Here is a 19,681-nt window from a genome sequence, read left to right on the forward strand (position 1 = left end):
ACCACAGAGGACCTGGAATCCAGCTCAGTGCCCCCATGGAGCACCCTCAGTAACAGAGTGGAAACCAGGAGGCCTAGGCTGAGGCCCTGGCCACATCCTACTCTGCTGGACTCCTCTCCAAACCCCATAGCCAGGACCTTCTCTGCAGGCAGGGTGAGCCCCCAAGACCACACCCGGAGCCAGTGCCACTGCTCAGAAGAAGGTGTCTGAGCAGCAAGCAGCCAGAAGCCACAGAACAGGTTCCAAGGCCCCAGTGGAAGTTGTGAAGTCCTCCAAAGTGGAGGAGATCCTGCAGTGCATCACAAAGAACTGGCGCGGGGTTGACCAACCCCGAGGAGGACACCCCCCAGGCTCTCCAACCATTCAAAACCTGGTTTCAACACTCCAACCAGCAGTTGCAGCAGCAGATTAACAGGTCCACACAGCAGGGGAGGGAAATGATCTAGCAGATGCTGGCAGCAAATGTCTAGGCCATCAAGGTGGACGATTTAGAGCTACAATAGAGCGACAGGTCCAACTCTTAATTCGAGTACCTGAAGATCAGGAAGAAGATCGAAGAGAAGCGGAAAATCTTCTGCTACGATCTACACTGGTTCTTACCTCCTGGACTGCAAGTCACTAAAAAAACTCCACGTTTGAGTGATTGTACCCCAGCCATCCATGGCTGAGCCCTCACGGAACTGTTCAAACAGCAGGAGACTGTAAGGGGGAAGGTGAACCTGCGGCACAGAATTGAGTGGGAAAAGTTGATCACATCCAAGAGCTGGAGAGTGCAGCAACGACCATCGTGAACCAGGTGGTCACTTCAGCACCTTCACTGTTCTGCTCTACTCGGAGGTCTACAATATGCTGCTTGAAAGCCAGGGTGATGAATATAAATCAGTGAACAACCATTTATTTCAATGGTCGCCAGTTCACTTCCTGGCTGCAGGACTTGGATAACAGATAAGATCGGAAGACCTGTCTTCTGATGCAGCAGCAGCAATGAGGCCGTGGTCCTCAACAATTTGCAGAAGATGGGCAGCCTGACCCATCAGGGCTGGGAGAAACCCGGGGCGGGGGCAGAAACTAGACTTTTATCCCAATGTCTCCATCGCCTCCAGAATGGAAGCGGAAATCCGTCTCTTTTATAAAGTAGCTGCCACAGGGAGAACTGGCAGTTTTCTTGCCAATGGACCTCCACTTCCAGAGACTAGAGGCACTGACTCTCACTGCCACGCAGGACGCGAACACTGCAACTCCTTTTGCATCTTTGTTTTCCAACCAACTGCAGAAACATTTCAGAAGTTGCAGAAGAAATGTGTGTGTGTTTCTTTTTCCATTTTGATCGACTAAAAGGAAAACAATTAATATATCCACTTCTCACAGACACGGCCTCCTGTTGGAAAAAGTGAAGCAGCAGGTAGGCAAGAATGGATCCTGGCCAAGAAGTACAGTGGATGCCGGCCAGAGAGGACTGCCTGCCCACAGGAGAGGACACTTCATTTTTAATGAAGTCAAATCCATGTGGTTTGTACGATTTTTCCTTTAATTTTGAACATTTTGTTTCTCTTTCTGAAAGCATAACTTGAAACACTACAGAACTAATAATCATATAAAAGCAATGTACAGCTTTATATACATTTGAATGTACTTTTGCTGCCTTCTGATAATTTGTTTTGCAACAAATTACTGCACAGTTGTAAATAACTTATGTACTCTATCATCACTTTCAGTTATGTGTAAATAAATAAGTAAATAAACTAAAAACATTCCCATGAGAAAAGCCAACCCATGTCTGGTACTTTGAATTGGAAGCTCTGTGGCAAACTAAGACACCCTTTTACAGCAAATCTTTAACTGTTTTATGGAGCTTTTAGAAAGGTGTCTGCCAGTTCTTTCTGGTGAGTAAAAACTTCTGTGGGTGATGTAGCCCTAAAGAATCTAACTCCACAACTTTGTTTGGGGCAGGCTACCATCTTTTCACTTTCTTGATAGTTTCCTTTGATGCACAATTTTTTAAAGCAGTTTTATTGAGGAATATTCACATATGATACAATCCATCCAGTTTAAAATCAGTGGCTTTTAGTATAATCATATAGTTATGCATTCATCAGCACCATCAATTTTAGGACATTTTCATTAGTTCAATCCTATATTCCTTAGCAGGTTCCTCTCGATCTTTCTGCCCCTCCCCAGCCTTACATAAACACTAACTTGTTTCTATATGTAATTTATTTATATTTAAATGTTATATAAATGGAATCATTTAATATGTAGTACTTTGTACCTGTTTTCTCTCATTTAGTATAATTATATTTTTATTTTTTTAATTAGGGAAGTTGTAGATTTACAGAAAATTCATGTAAAAAAGCACATTGTCATATAACCTCCAATTGTTGAAACTTTGCATTAGTGTGGTGCCACAGCTACAACTGAGGAAAGAATATCAAAATGATACTTTTAACTATAGTCCATAGCCCACACTAGGTGTATATTTACCCATATATGACCTTATTATTAAAACCTTCTAATAAAGTTGTACATTTGTTATAATTGATGAAAGAACATTCTTTTACCTGTACTATTAACCTCAATCCATCACCTAGAGCATGGTCCACTGTGTTACACAGTTAAATGTTTTATCTTCTAACTTTCATTCTAGGAAAACACACAACCCTAAATTTCCCATTTCAACCACATTCACATGCAAAATTAAGAACTGTTAATTACACTCACTATAATGTGCTACTATCACTGCCATCCTTTTCTAGTCCTTATAATTTCCTAATTTGAAATTTGGTATGAATCAAGCATCAGCTCCACATTCTCTACACTAACCTATCCCCTGGTAGCCTATATCATAGATGCTATCTCTTTGAGTTTGCTTATTACAATTAGTTAATATCAGTAAGATCATACAATATTTGCCTTTTTGTGCCTGGCTTAATTCACTCAGCATAATGTCCTCAAGGTTCATACATGTTGTTGAATGCATCAAGACTTCATACATTTTTGTAGCTGAGTAATTTCTGATCATAGCATATACCACATTTTGTTTATCATTTCATCAGTTGATGGACAATTGGGATGATTCCATCTTTTAACAGTTGTATATAATGCTGCTATGGACATAAATGTGTGAATATCTGTACAAGCCCATACTTTCTATTCTTCTGGGTATATACGTAGAAGAGAGATGACCAGGTCATTTGGTAACTCTATACTTAGTTCCTGAAGAACTTCCAAATAGCCTTCCACATTAGCAGCACTATTTCGCAATCCCAGCAGCAATGAATGAGTGTTCATTTCCTCCACATCTTTTCCAAATTGTTTTTTAATCATAGCCATTGTATAATTAGCACTGTGAAATTATATTTCATTGTGGTTATGAGTTGAATTTACCTAATAGCTTGTGATGTTGGATGTTGAGCATCTTTTCATGCACTTTTTAGCCTTTTGTATATTCTCTGTGGAGAAATGTCCATCCAAGTTTTTTCCCCATTTTAAAATTGGATTGTGTGTCTTTTTGTTGTTCAGTTGTAGGATTTCTTTATATATTCTGGATATTCAACCCTTATCAGACAGGTGGTTTCCAAATATTTTCTCCCATTAAATAAGTTTTCTTTTCACTTTCATGACAGAGTTTTTTCATGAACAAACGTTTTTAATTTTATGTGGTCTCATTTATTTAATTTAGTTTTCATTGCTTGAGCTTCAGATGTAAGTTTTAAGAAAACATTGCCTAACACATTACATTATCCTGAAGCACTTCCTTACATATTCTTCCAAGATTTTCATATGCCTGGCTCTTATAATAAGTTATTTGGTCCATTTTGGACTAAATTTATATATTGTGTGATAGGGATCTTCCTTTACTATTTTACATATGGGTATCCAGTTTTCCCAGCACCATTGGTTGAAATGACTATTCTTTCCCTATTGTGTAAAATTGACAGCCTTGTCAAAATTTTATTGGCCTTTGGTGTGTTTATATCTGAAATCTCAATTTGATTTCTTTTGTCAATGTATCTCTCCTTTCACCAGTACCATGCTAGTTTGATCACAGTAGCTTTTTAATATGATTTAAAACCAGAAAGTGTGAGTCATCTAACTTCCTTCTCCTTTTCAAGAGGTTTTTGGCTATCTGGGTCCTTTTATAGCTCTTAGTTTGCTACATACTTTTGTTAACTCATTTTTCATTCCTGCAAAGTAGGCTGTTATAATTTTGATAGGTATTGAGATGAATCTGTAAATTATTTTGGATAGAATTCACATCTTAATGATATGCAATCATCCAACCCATGAAAAGGGAGTGGCTTTCAATTTATTTAGGTCTTCTTTGATAACTTTCAGCAATGTTTTGTAGTTTTCTGTGTACAAGTCTTTTACATCCTTGGTTAAAATTATTCCTGAATGTTTGCTGTTTTTGGCTATTGTAAATGGTATTTTTTCTTAATTTTGTCTTCTGTTTATTATTGGTATATAGAAACATGACTGATTTTCTCATGAAGCTCTTGTACCTAAACACACTGCAGATATTGCTTATTAACTCTAGCAGCTTTGTTGCAGATATTTCAGGACTGTCTTTATATAGCATCATGTCTTCTACAAATAGAAAAAGTTAAAATACTTCCTTCCCAATTTCAATCCTTTTTAAATTTCTTTTTCTTGCCTAATTGCTCTACTAGAACTTCAGTACTATTTTATAACAGTGGCAATATTGGGCATCCTTGTCTTGTTCCAGATCTTAGACAGAAAAGTCTAAGTCTTCCACCAATCTGTGGGTTTTTCATAAAGGCCTTTTACCCAGTTTAGGAACTTCTACTCTATTCTTAATTTTCTAAGAGTTTTTATTTATAAAGGATGCTGGATTTTGTCAAGTGCAATTTCTGCATCAATTGAGATTATCAGGGCTTTTCCACATATTTTTGTTGATGTGATGTATAGCATTAATTATTTTTCCTTGACTGAACCAGCCTTGCATGCCTGGGATAAAATCCATTTTATCTTGGTGTATAATGTTTTTTGTGCTATTGGATGGGATTCCTTTCGCAAGTACTTTGTTGAAGATTTTAGCAACTATATTAATAAGAGAAATTGATCCACAATTTTCTTATTTTGTAATACCTTTATCTAGCTTCAGGATTAGCATGACATTGGCCTAATTCAATGAGTAAGATTGTTATGGCAATTTGAGAATATTTTATGAATCCCCAGAAAAAGAAATATTATGTTTGTAAACTAATCTATTCCTCTGGGTGTGATACCCTTTGATTGTATTTAATTCAGCTGAAGTGTATTAAATTAGACTACCTGTTAAGATTAGAACCTGTTTTTTTAGGTATATTATTTATTTATTTATTTGGTCTTTATTTATTTTTTTAATATTACATTAAAAAATATGAGGTCCCCATATACCCCCCACCCCCCTCACCCCACTCCTCCCCCCATAACAACAATCTCCTCCATCATCATGAGACATTCATTGCCCTTGGTGAATACATCTCAGAGCACTGCTGCACCTCATGGTCAATGGTCCACATCATAGTCCACATTCTACCACTTTCCACCCAGTGGGCCATGGGAGGACATACAACGTCCGGTAACTGTCCCTACAGCAGAACTTTTTGATTTGACAACATTAGTAAGGCATGATTCAGGTTGAGTCCTCACTCCTTTGCTGTATCTGATATAAATGGGCACTTAAGAAGATACACAGGAAGAGAGGTTTCTGTTAATTTTTTATTTTGCCACGTGACAGAAAGAAGAAAGCAGGAACAGCTAAAGCCCCAGGGAAAGATAAAAAATTTTGCCTGATAGCTTACAGCTGAGACTGGGAAGAGGGCCAGACACATACCGGAGGCCCGGAAAGAAACAAGCACTATTCCGGGAGTAAAAGGACTTCACTTAAGCACAAAGACTGAAGAGGCCGGACCCAGAGAGCCTCAAGAGGAAGAAGCAGCCCAGAAAGAAAAGCAGAGTCCAGCCAGAGATTGGAGACAATCTTGCTTCAACACATGGTAACTGACTTTGGTGAGAAAGCAACCTTGAGTTGGGCTTTTTACAGCTTTGAAACTCTAAATTTTAATCACAAATAAATACCTTAAATAAAAGCTAACATACTGCTGGTATAATTCCTCAGCAGCCATTTGGCAGAATAATAGAGTTGGGCTCTCTCAATTTTTTGGAAGAGTTTGATCAGGATTGATATTTATATGATTGGTAGAATTTACCTGTGAAGCCACCTGGTCCTGGGCTTTTCTTTAATGGGAGGTTTTGGATGACTGATTCAATGTTTTCCTTTGTAATTGTTCTTTTGAAAACTTCTATTTTTATAGAGGTGGTGTACAGTGTTCATGTGTTTCTAAGAATTTGCCTAGTTCATTCTACATTGCCTAATTTGTTGGCATATAGCTATTCATACTATCCTCTTATGATCCTTTTTATTACTGTGGGGTCAGTAGTAAAGTCTCCATTCTTATTTCTGATTTTACTTATTTGCTTCTTCTCTTCTTTTTTTTTTTCTTTCTCGGTCTAGTTAATGCTTTGTTAATTTTATTGATCTTTTCAAAAACCAACTTGTGGTTCAAAAATCAACCTTCCTTAATTTTCTCCAATTTTTTTCCTAAATTTCATTTCTTTCTGCTATAATCTTTGTGATTGCTTTCCTTCTGCTTGCTTTGGTATTATTTTGCTGTTCTTTTGTGTTCCTCCAGGCATGAAGCTATGACTTTAATTTCAGGTATTTCTTCTTTTTCAATACAGGTATTCAGGGATACAAATTTAGCTTTCAGCATTGCCTTCACTGCTTCCTGTAGGTTTGGATATACTGCGTTCTCCTTTTCATACATCTCAGGATATTTACTGAATTCTTTTGAAGTTTCATCTTTGACCTACTGATTTTTTTGAGAGTGCCATTTAACTTCCATACATTTGTGATTAACCTGTTCTCCACCAGTTATTGATTTCCTGTTTGATTCCCTTATGATTAGAAAATATACCTTTGGATAATTTCAATCATTTTAAATTTACTTAGACTTCTCTTGTGACCCAACATGTGGTGTATCCAGGAAAATGATCCATGAACACTTGAGAACAATATATATACTGCTGCTTTGATGTGCAATATTCTGTACATGTCTTTTAGGTCTAGTTCATTTATCATATTATTCAAGTTCTCTGTTTCCTTATTCATCCTCTGTCTAGGTGTTATATCTGTTGATGAAAATGGTGTATTAAAATCTCCAACTATTATTTTATATGAATCTATATCTCCCTTCTGTTTTTCCAGTGTTTTCCTCATGAACTATAGAGCTCTGTGGTTAGGAACATAAACATGCATGACTGTTATTTCTTCTTGGTGAATTTCCCAATTTATTGATATATAGTGTCCATCGTTGTCTCTTAAAAGAGTTTTTGACTTAAGTTTATTTTATATGAAATTAATAATAGCTACCCCAATTGTTTTTTTTAAGTTTCTATTTGCATTGAATCTCTTTTATCCAATCTTTCACATTCAACCTTTCTTTCTTTGCGTATAAGGTGTTTCAACATGTAGTTGGAGCATGCATTTTTATCCATTCTGCCATTCTGTATCTTTTGATTGGTGAATTAAATCCATTGACATTAACATAAAGGCATTCTTTATGTTATGTTAATATAAGGCAATTCCTCAGTTATTTTTCCTTTGGTTTTCCCATGTGATATGTTTTTCTGTCTTTTTCTCTTTACCTTTATTCCAACCTCCTTTTCCATATAGATCACCATTTGTGTTGAATCTGGCTGATCCCTTTCACATTCCTGTTTCTGTGTATTTTTAAGTACTTTCTTTGTGTTCATACTGGGGTTTATATTACATTATCTATATCTATAACCTATTCATTTGCTCATGAACCAACTTAACTTCAATGACCTACATATTCTGTTCCAAAACCCATGTTTTCCCTCTTTATGTTGTTCTTGACCCTCTTTACCATTTTTTATTTTGCAAGTCCTTTTTCAGGAAATATGTTTTTTTCTTGTTCAATTGTATTCTACTCTTAAATGAATATTAAAGAGTAGAGATGTATATTGAGGAGACAGTACTATTTGTTTTTTCCTTTCCCCTTTATATAACACTTACTGAATAGCTTCATTTCGTCACACTACTGAAATTCACTCTACCGTGTTCTTACTTTCAACCTTCAGAACCTTGTTTAGCAATTCTTGTTAGACAGGTGTCTTGTTGATAAACTCTCTCAATTTCTGTTGTCTGTGAATAATTTAAACTCTACCTCATTTTTGAAATACAGTTTTATACTGATTATGTATATATACATATAAATTCATAATTTGGTAATATAAAAGAATATTTAAAATTCATTTTGTTTTATGTGTAAATATATGATTACTCTTAATTAAATGTGTCAAGAATTCTTTTAACCTTCTGATAAATTTTCATGGTTGAAAAAAATTGTTTAGAAAAGAAAAAAAAAATGGACAGTTTTACCAGATAAAGAATTTTTGGCAGGAAGTTTTCTCTTTCAGTGCTTTAAATATATCATTCCACTGCCTAATTGCCTCCATGGTTTCTGATGAGAAATCAATTCTTAGTTTTATTGAGGATCACTTGTGGTTTAGTTTGCCAAAGGGATGGCAATGTAAAGTACCAGAAGTCTGTTGGCTTTTAATTTTTGGATTTATTTGCAGTTAAAACTTATAGTTCTGAGACCATGAAATGTACAAACTGAGGCTTCTGTAGAGAGGCTTTCTCACCAGAGTCAGCTACTATTTATCCTGGCATTTGTACCACATGGTGAAGTAAGATGGACACTGATCTCTGCAGAGGTCTCTGCCTTCCCCTTGAGAATATTCCATCTCTTGGAGTTCAGCTGTGAGCAATCAGACATATGGTTTGTCTCTTTCTGGGACTCTGCTTTTTGAGTCACTCAGGGATTTTTCTTTTCCTGCAGTCCCCTTTCTCACATGGTGCAAACAAACATAGCAACTCCCTTTTCTTTTATCTGTGTGTATCTCTTGGTGTCTCTGGGCTTATATTAGACCCAGAAAGGGGATAGAGACACATCCTGAGTTAAGCTTCACTGACTTTTTCCAATTCAAAGCCCTAAATCTATCTTATCAAGTAATCTAACCAAAGACTCCTCCATTGAATTTAATGCAATAAAGGTATCACACCCAGAGGAATGGATTAGTTTACAAAGATAATCTATTTCTTTTTGAGATTAATAAAATAATTTAAAAATGCCATACCTTGCATGTGATGAATCACATTTCTCTTGCTGCTTTCAGAATCCTGTCTTTATCTTTGGCATTTGACACCTTTATTAGTATGTGTCTCAGAGTAGGTATATTAAGATATATTCTATTGGGAGTATGTTGTGCCTCTTGGACATTTATAATTGAGCCTTTCATAAGATGTCGTAGATTTTCAGCCTTTATTCATCAAATATTCTTTCTGATCCTTTGCCTTTCACTTCTTTTTCTGGGACAGCCATGAGGTATGTGTTTTTGTGCTTCATGCTATCATTCAAATCCCTGAGATACTGTTCAGTTTCTTATATTTTTTCTTTATCTGTTCTTCTTACTATATAATTTCAATTATCCTGTCTTCTAGTTTACCAGTTATTTCTTCTGCCTGTGTAAATGTGCCTTGTATACACCTACTGTATTTTAACCTCTACTGTTGTGCCTTTCATACCCATAATTTCTGTTGTTTGTTTTTATACTTTAAAAATTTTCCTCATGCTCCCACATTTTTTATTAGTATCATTTTTCCCCTTATGCATATTTTCCTTTAAATTCTAGAATTGTTTTGTGATTTTTTGAACTTCTTCAACTAGTTGTTTCAAATTTTGAGTCTCCTCTTTGTTTTAATTTGTCCTCTCGATTAAGCCATTTCTACCTGTTCTTAGTATAGCTTGTAATTTTTTTGCTGATATCTAGACATCTGATTTTTTTTTTTGATAAATTTACTCTGAAAATCAGTGTCTCCATTTTGCCTAGGGTTTATTCCTGTTTGGCTTTTTGTTAAGGCTCTTCTTTGATGCTTGGTCCAATGTATTATTGATCTTTAGCCTAGTCTGCAATTAACTGATCTGATTTTCTCAGGTCTTCTTCTTATATCTCCCTGAATGTGTGGTATTATTTTTAAGATTGCATTTTCATTTAATTGTTTCACCTTCTGAAGTAAACTTCCTTTCCTCTCTTCTCTCTCTGGAATCTTGATCTGTTCTATGTGTGGTTATGCAGAAGTTTTTGTTTAAATTTTCTCTTTAAGTTAATGTTTTGTTTAAATTCTCTCTGAGTGTCCCATTTTTCTTACTATTTTCAGTTCTTGGGCCCTCCTTTCTTACAGCATTTCAGTTTAAAACCTCTCTTTTGTTGTTTTCTTCCCAGTAGGGTATTCCACCCCAGGGAGCCCAGTGGGGTCAATGCACAAAGATGTGTCACTCCAGAAAAGTCTGTTTTGTGTTTAGATTGTCTAGTCGACAGAAACTGTATTGAGTGAGCACATCACTTTCCAGACACGGTTTACCACTATCGATCCATTTATATTTTCTTCTTAAAACACTTTCATATGCAGCACTCCTCAGCAACTTGTGTTTTGGCCTGGTTCTATGTTGACTTGGGTCCCTTTTCCTAGCTACGCATGGGTTCTATTCTGTTGTCCCTCATGGGAAGTGGGAGGGATAGGAAACTCTGAGCATTTCCCTTGGCTGTACAAGACTGAGTGAGGGAGAGGGAGTGGACTAGCAAGTCTTAGGTACAAATTTTCTACCTAATATTTTTCTCTTTATTTTTAAAATATTTTTAGGAGGTACCAGGGATTGAACCCAGGATCTCATACATGGAAAGCAGACATCCAACTACTGAGATGCATCTGCTCCTCAATTAAAGTTGTTTTTTTTTTTTCTTTTTGTTTTGTTTTTAGGTAAGTGTACCAGGGATTGAACATGGGACCTCGTACGTGGACAGCAGGTGCTCAGACACTTGATCTACATCTGCTTCCTTTCTTTCTTTTATTCAGCATTCTTGTTGTCTTTCTCCAGTCTCTTCAATACTTCAGAATTCTAAGTAATTAGGAATTGTCCTTTAATTAGCTGAATCTCTGGGGAGGTTTATTCAGGGGTTGTTTAACATCACTATATTTATGGTGTCACATCTAGAATTTTTATTTTTTTCTCCAGATATTATACAGTCACAAGTTAAACATCTTATGCTTTAGTAGTATTTTATTTCATCAATATAAGTCAAATACTTTCTAGTTACTCTATGGTAAACTTTAAATTTTAAATATGTCAAGTAAAACAAATTTTAATTATTTTATTTTTCCTCAGTTTTCTTAGCTATTCCCAACTCTTTATGCTGACAATATATTCAAATTGGAATTCTTCAGTAATTTATTAAAACACTGTTTAAGTAAATTTATTAACTCTTTATTATATGTCCAATATTCTGTTATTCTCAGGAAATAAAGAAGAAAAATACATACTCATTTTTCTTCAATCAAGCTTATAATCAAGAAGGGGAGAAGGCAGTTTAAAACAAAAAATCTCATAGCAATATGATAAAATTCATAGTGCAGTTTTTACAACGCATACAGGGATATGAAGTGACTAAATGTGCTGGAAAGGGAGATGAAAAAATCTTCACACAGGATGTGATACTTAATCTGAGACTTGAAATATGAAATATGAAGAAGACTTTTTCAACAGGAATATCATGAAGGAAGTTTAAAGCAGAAGGATAACCTATGCAAAAGTTTAAAGCATGAAATAACATTGCAGTGTGAATAATGTGAAAATATTTTTTATGGCTGCAAGGTTTCTAAGTTGAGCAAGTAGGTATATGATGAAGTAAACTAATATATAGAAAGAGCATGAATTAAGGCAGATCATGTCTTCAGATTTAGTCATGTTGTGTTTGAGATTCCTCTGGAACACCTGCTTGAAGATATTTAATAAGTGTTCTGAAACACACACACATACTCACAAACACTTTGTCCAACTTCTTTATGTTTTTGCCATTTCATCGTATTTGCCTGCAATCTATCAAATTATCTTTTTTTCTTTAAACCTTTTTCCTAAACCTGGTCTGTTGACCACTTGATTACTGCTGGAGATTATTTTATAATCATGCATTCTATGCCACAAAGTTCCATGATCTTCAATTTCAGATGGTTCCACAATGCTTACAAGCAATCCCTGTCTGCATCTCTAGTCAATGGTCAATTCTTTCATGTTCACCGTGGCAGTGAAATAAAACTTCTCTTGACTCTTCAAACTTCCTCCTCTTATACCTCCTCCCTCACACTGAGCATATGATTTTATCTCTATTTTGTCATTAAAGTTAACAATTTAATCTACACTCACATACATATTTTCTCCATTTACATTGGAAAAGAGTTTCTTCCTGTGTAAGTCTAATACCTTTTTCAATTATAAACTGGATATCATTCTTTCTGCTTCCTCAAAGAATTGGTTACATGGATTATTCCCTCCTTCTTATTTGCAATATCTCAAATCATAACACATCCTTTTCTATGCCTTTAAACAACGCTGAAATTTTTCTAATAAAAAAAATAATCCAAAATTCTCATCCAACTGCTTACATTTCTCTTTTACATAGCTAAAGCTTAGAAAGAGAATTCTCTACTTGTATCTACTTTCTTCTAGTAATCCCAATCCTACTATCATTCTAAGGATGTAATTGAAAGAACCCCAGCAAACATTTTCTGACCCCCACTCCTAGTCTCCTTTTTATTACATATACAAGACACTTTCTAGATCTTATCTTCCTGACACTCTTCTGTTTTTCATCTTATTTCTATAGATATTCATATTCATTATACTAATTCACAAATTTCTTTACTGACTCTTCTTTTTCTGTATATACTATTCTTTGATAGATCAACATTTTATCTCACTTTGGGTAATGTTATCCACTTGCCTGACTTCAATTATCGAGTTCTTTATATCCAACCCAGATTTTCCCTCCTAAGTCCCAACCTACGTAACCACCTACCTAATGTCCTCTTCACATAGATTTTGCAAAATTTCCTAATTATTATATTAAAGTTATCTGTAACTTTTGATCAGATCAGACACAGGTAGTAAGGCAAGCAAATATATATTTTCTTATTTTTTTTTGAGCCTCTCTCATCTTTCGTTCCCCAAGATACTTAACTTCCACTCAAACCTCAATATCTTTAAAAGTATTTTATGAATCCTTATCAAGATACCCTATGCATAAGCAAGAATATTCATTTGAATAGCTTGATATGTTCCCTCCATTATTCTCTATCATTATTAAGTTTTCATTGTAAATTCTATGAGGATATGCTACAAGGTTTTATAATCTCTATGTGTCATTCTTGGCACAGTGTATGGCATGCAATATTAACTCAATAAATTTTAAGTACACAAATTGTGCATTCTACTTAAATTAGACAATAAAATGAGAAATAGTTTACGTAGTTACTACATTAACAAATTTTGGATTTTCAAAAATAAACTTACCAATTTTAATTATATTATTTTAAATTATCTGTATTTTATTAAATATTATTCTGATCTATATGCAATTTTGGTGCTACTGATATTAAATGTTTATGACTGATTATACTCAATAATTATACTTTTTCTTTGAATGAAAGCATAGTTAAAGGGAAAACCATGCTAAACTCTTTGATTCAGTTCACTGTGCTTTTTGGAAGTCTGTAGGTTCAGATTATTAGCTTCCCGGAAATATATTTTTAGTATCTACAGAGATAAAATAGCAGCATCAGGAGTACTGGACATAGTAATTAAAGCCAACAGAGCAATGGCAATTATCAACTTTCTTAGCAAGATGATCTGTATTGACCTGGTTAGGATATGTTTTGAAATGGAGTAAAAACATCTAATTAAATCTATCTTTCCTCTTTTCCTTTTCAGGTATTATTTAGCTTTTCCCTATAGTTACAAATCTGAAGAAAATCCCTTGACTCTATACATCATGTTTTAGGTCACTCAGTGAATACAAGGATATAATTCTATCTAAAATGTTCACAGATAATAAACATCTAAGACCAGAGGTTATTGTAGAAAGTTAAGCCTCTATTCTCCCTCCTCCCTACCTCCAAATAAATTATTTACTTTTAAAATAAATATCATGTCAAAAGTTCTTATGGCAAGTTACACATAAGACAAGATAGCTACTGCATATTCAGAAGGATGAAAAAATTACTATTGGAGACCAGAGGTAACTTAGAAATGCAAAATGTACAGGTGTGCCTAATGCCAAAAGTACATAGAAATTATTAGTATTAATTTAAGCTTCTAAAGATCTGTGGAGACCTTACACTGTGCTGTATGTCACCCAGATAGAATACAGCTTGACCTTGTTCTTCATTACACTGAGTGTGACTTTAAATATACTTTAAAAATACAGTCTCATTTAGTAGAATTACTAATTTCTACTTTACCTCATTGTAGAGGGCCATCAGGTGCTAACAATTGTTTTCCAAATCATTTGTTCCCCTTTCCAAGATCCTTTTCTCCAACATATCTTCCCCTACCTAAATCTATATTCATATTGCAGCAAAACAAAAACTCACCAAAAAGTCTCATTTGGAGCTGAAGATGTTCATTCAATTCTTACTGAAGGTATATTTTGGTTTTGTTTCCTTATGAAATGATTTAGTAAACTAATTTCAATTCCCTCCAAATTGTTAAGTTGTTTGGGCTAAATGATAAGGGATTCAGTGACTCTCTGCTTTGTATGCTTGTGTGTGTGTGTGTGTGTGTGCAGGTGTTTGTATTATATGTCCTTTTTTTTGGTGTGTGTTCTAAAATAGTTCAAGGGAAAAAAACCAGATATATTAAATTACTGTAAGGGATGCTATCCAGTCCAATAGTGATGGGATCTTCATATTTTTCTACCAATTTATTTGGGTTACTCATTCTATATTAGGAACTTGGACTTGCTTCTCTCAGCAAGATTTTATACCAGCTAAGAAAATAAGCTATATTATTCAAAAGAAGCGAGTCATATAGATTTTTTAAAATTAGATAACTGTTTATTAAATTGAAGTGCTTTCTTAAAATAAATATGATCACATAACATTAAACATAGTGAGAAATAAAGCACACATGTGAAAAGCATGGAGACAGAAAAACTCACTCCTGACAGATGAATATAGTGTTCTTCTCTGTACACACTACAGTGTACATTCTAGTCCAGAGAGAAAACACAGCTTGAGAAAGGAGTTCAGTTCTTAGTTACCAGTCTTCAGGTGAGTGAGTATGCATGTAAATGTGTGTATGTGTTTGTGTGTGCATTTATAAAAGGCTCCTCAGGAGATTTTAATAGGGTCCCTTTAACATTACCTTCAGCCAATTGCATATTTTTGTTTAAGTATAAATGAGTGCCTTGGAAACTGGAAGTAATTGCTCTTCTCTGTAGATGAACATAGAAAAGAAGAGATGATTGTGTTTTCTCTAGATTCCCAGGCATGTACCAATCTCAGAAATGTATATATCCTATATGTTAAAGGTTCTGCAGATATTTGAGGAAAGGAAGCAAAGTGCAAATGCAGAGAAAGACGATACAAATAAAATTTTCTGAGGTGAAATTAAAAGAAGTAGATCATTGTTAAAAATCAATTTTTCAAAATATATACCCTTCCAGATTTCTATTACAAGAATAGAGCAATCAGTTGAGTTGGAACTATTGAAGTAATATGGATGAAACACCATGGTGCCTTGCACCAGGGTAGTAGGAGTTAGTGGTTAGAAGTAGTTAAATTCTGAACGTAATATGAATTTCAGAGCACAATGATTTGCTGTGAGATTATATGTCAAGTACGAGAAGAAATAAAAGGAATCAAGGCTAACTCCAAATTTTTGGCCTGAACAACTTAATGAATTTAGTTGTAATTAACTGAGTTAGGAGAAGCAGTCTTAAAGATATTGATTTGGTGTATAGTTTTCATCATGTTAAGTTTGGAAAGAGCTTGAGTTTTATTCTGAATGCAGTAAGAAGCTTGTTCCAGGTATCTGCATAAGAATTAACCCCCAAACTCGGTGGTTTAAAACAACAACCATTTACTCCTATATATTGATATGGTAGACAAGAAATTCAAGCAAACCTTGACTGGGTGATTCCTCTAGTCCATATGGCATTGAAAAAATATCACACATTGGCATTGATTTGTCAGATGGTCTAGTTTGGAGAGGCCATGACAACTTTGCTATCACATCTGGCACCTTGGTGGGGATGGCTGGAAGACTGGGTTGAGCTGCATGCCAAATGTAACCTCTCTCCTAGAGCAAACTAAAGCACTTGCACTTTTCACATTGTAGCTCAGGGCTATGAGACAGTATTCTGGGGAATAAGGTAAAAGCTGCATGACTTTTCATGACATACATTTGCAAGTCACATAGCAACAACTCTGCAATATTATATTGGTCCAATTCTATTGGTTCTCTTGGTCCAAGACCACTCAGATTCAATGTGAGAAGAATAGAGATTTTGGAAGGGTCACATAATTTGCTGTGTGTTTTTATGCCAACACAAAGCCAATGGAATGTGTTGAACAGAAGATTGAAGCAATTTTTCTTAAGTTTATAAGGATAACTCTAAATGCAGTGTGGAAAACACACTACAATGGGGAAAGGTCAGAAGCAGGAAGACCAATTTAAAGATTATTAAAATATTTTAGGTGAAAGATGGTGACTTTGACTGGGATTATATTATTCAGCAAAAGGGGTACTGAGGCAAAGTCCCAGAAATCTGTTGGCTTTTATAAAGAGTATTTATTTGGGAGCATGATCTTACAGTTACAAAGTCCTAAAACGTCCAACCCAAGGTACTAAAAGAGGTATGTCTTTACGCAAGTCTGTTGCCATGTTTTGAAACAAGATGACTAACGACATCTGTGAGGATTCAGCCTTTTCTTTCCTCCTAAGTCTCTGTGGGCCCAATTCTTCCAATCTCAGCTATAGTCTGGAGGGTTCCTTTCTTTCCAGGCTCAGTTGCTCTTTTCCCTTCACAAGGTCAGCTGTAATTTGTCAGGCAAATGACTCATCATTCTTCCCAGGGCCACAGGATCAAAGCTAACAAGTTCTCTCCACTTTTGCTTCTGTGGACCTCTCTATATTCCTCTGTGTATCTTTTTTTCTCTGTCTTATTGATTGACGATTCTTTTATATAGCCCAAAATGGGGAGGGGACTCAAAATGAGTCACCTTAATGACATGGTTGAATCAAAGCCCTAATCTTGATAATCAAGTAAATATAAAACCTTTGAATTTAAATCAATCAAAGGATATCATGCCAGAGGAAAAGACCAGTTTACAAACATATTCACTCTTTTTGGAATTCATAAATAACCTTAAACTGCCACGAGGATGAGAGTAGTGCAAGTGGTAGGTCATTTTTGAATTCTGAATTTGAAGCATATTTTGAAGACAGAGCTGACAGAAAATGTATGGGGGAAATGGCAGGGAAAAAAGATGACTTTTAAATTTAGCTTAAGCAATTGAGTGTATTTATTTAGATGTAGAATATTGTAATACTAACATGTTTAAAAATTGGAGAGGCTAGACATCATAAGTTAGTTTTTTCTTAATGTTTAAATGTTTTTTTCCAATTTTTGTCATGTTAGGGTTGAGATAATTATTAGATATTAAAATACTAATTGGATATAAGAGTATATGTGAAGTTGAATAGATTTCATAGGAATGATTATATAATTTTTCAAAATATAGATATATTTAAAAGGCATGGGACTGTATGAAATCATCAAGGGAAAGAATTCAGATAAAGAAGGTGACAAGGCATATGAGAATTAAACTATGGAGAACCAAGCTGTAATGGTTGAGAAAAGGAAGAGAATCAAGGAAATAATACTGAGGAAGAGCAGTCAGTGAAGTAGGAGAAAAACAAAGAGAGTGTTATGTCCTGGAATCTAACTGAAGAAAGTATATCATTGATCAATTGTGACAAATAATACTAATAGATCTATTAAGAATTGAAATTAAGAATTGACCAAATTCTGGCAATTTGGAGGTCAATGCTGATCTTGAAAAGAGGTGCTTTAGTGTTGTGATAGGGATAAAATCAGTTTTCAGTGAAATTAATTACAAATTGGAGGAAAAATACTGCATTAGTGCACAACTCTTCTGAGAAATTGTTTTATGAAGGGACTGAAAAAAGTGAGGAGATATGTTATGTAGAGTCAGGTATAGGATTTTTAAGCTTGGAAGATATATTACCTCTTTGTGATGAAGACAGGAAAGAATTAATTTGGGCTAAATCAAACAACATAAACATTGTAAAGTTAATTTTAGCATTTTAGATAGTAACTTAAAATTCTATCTGAATAAATATATGTCATTATGGTGGCTGTACTTTTAATGGAAGCAATTTACATATATATGTGGCCTTAGGTATTCCAAAACCCAACACAACTCACCTCACATTTATTAGGTAAAACATGAATTTTCAGTGAAGAAGATACATTGTTTTGATACATACTTTTATCAGAAAACTTGCTTGCTAGAGATACATGATATTAGAAAAGAAATGTTAAAGAAGATAATATTGAGGGATGTTTTAGTTTTCTAGGACACTGAACTCAAATGCCATGAAATGGGTCTGGTTAATCAATGAGAATTTATTGCTCATGGTTTTGATCTTGGGAAAATGTCCAAAGAAAAGCTTCAACAAGGTCATGCAGTTTTCCTGAAAACTGGCTGCTGCTGATCCTTGTCTCCTCTGTCACCTGACAAGGCACATGATGGTGCCTGCTGGTCTCTTCCTTCTCTTCCAAGTTTCGTTGATTTCAGCTTCTTGCTTCCATGGCTTTCTCTCTGTGTGTTTTAATTTCATTTTATTTATAATACACTTAGTAACAGGATTAAGTTTCATCCTGATTGAGGTGGATTACACTTTAATTGAAGTAGCTTAACGAAAATGTCCTACTTAGTGCGTTCACATACACAAAAATGGACTAAATTTGATAATATGCTTTTTCTGGCATACATTCAACTTCAAATCACCACAGGGAAACATACATGAAAATTTCTTCTTGCCTCAACGTGTTTGTCTTGAAAATCTATCATGTGCTGTGCTACAAAGGCATTTCGGATAAAAGAAATATAAAATTCAAAGGGCTAATAGTTTAGTGAGATTCTCAGATCTAAAACTCATGTGATATTCTTCAGGAAAATATGAAGAAACAGCAACATTTTAGAGATGGATGGGGGAGTTTGAGAGGACTGAGAAAGCCAAGAGAGGTGGGAAGAAAATGAGGACATAATAGTAAGGAGAGTTTCAGAAGGAACCAGGGTAACTATCAAAAGCAGCACAGATAAAACAAACAAAAAATGTTCAGAAAACATTATTGGCTCTCCAATTCCAATTTGAATAGGCATAAATTTACCAGCTTTTGAGAAACTGCCACCAGATTCCATGAGAAAGGCATGATTTTGTACTACACAGTAATCCTGAATAAAAGCTAAGGGTAAAAGTTAAGCCCCTAAGATACTGGTAAGCAGGAAGAAATGTAATACAGAAGAATAGTGTCTGTCCACCTAGTTCCTGTGTTCTGTACAGGATCCATTTATGATGACTCTTAAGAAACAACAACCCTTCCTAAGCATCTGGTTCATGGATGCTTTATTTTAGGAGGTACCAGGGATTGAACCCAGGACCTC

At 34.9% G+C, this 19,681-nt stretch overlaps 1 pseudogene; it reads left to right on the forward strand.

Annotated features, from left to right (window-relative positions):
* The first annotated feature begins 35 nt into the window (after positions 1–35).
* Positions 36–988, forward strand: LOC139438013 (ankyrin repeat domain-containing protein 11-like; annotated as a pseudogene).
* The last annotated feature ends 18,693 nt before the right edge of the window (positions 989–19,681 follow it).

The sequence above is a fragment of the Dasypus novemcinctus genome, chromosome X (genome assembly GCF_030445035.2).
Source record: "Dasypus novemcinctus isolate mDasNov1 chromosome X, mDasNov1.1.hap2, whole genome shotgun sequence".
In the NCBI taxonomy this organism is placed as follows: domain Eukaryota; kingdom Metazoa; phylum Chordata; class Mammalia; order Cingulata; family Dasypodidae; genus Dasypus; species Dasypus novemcinctus.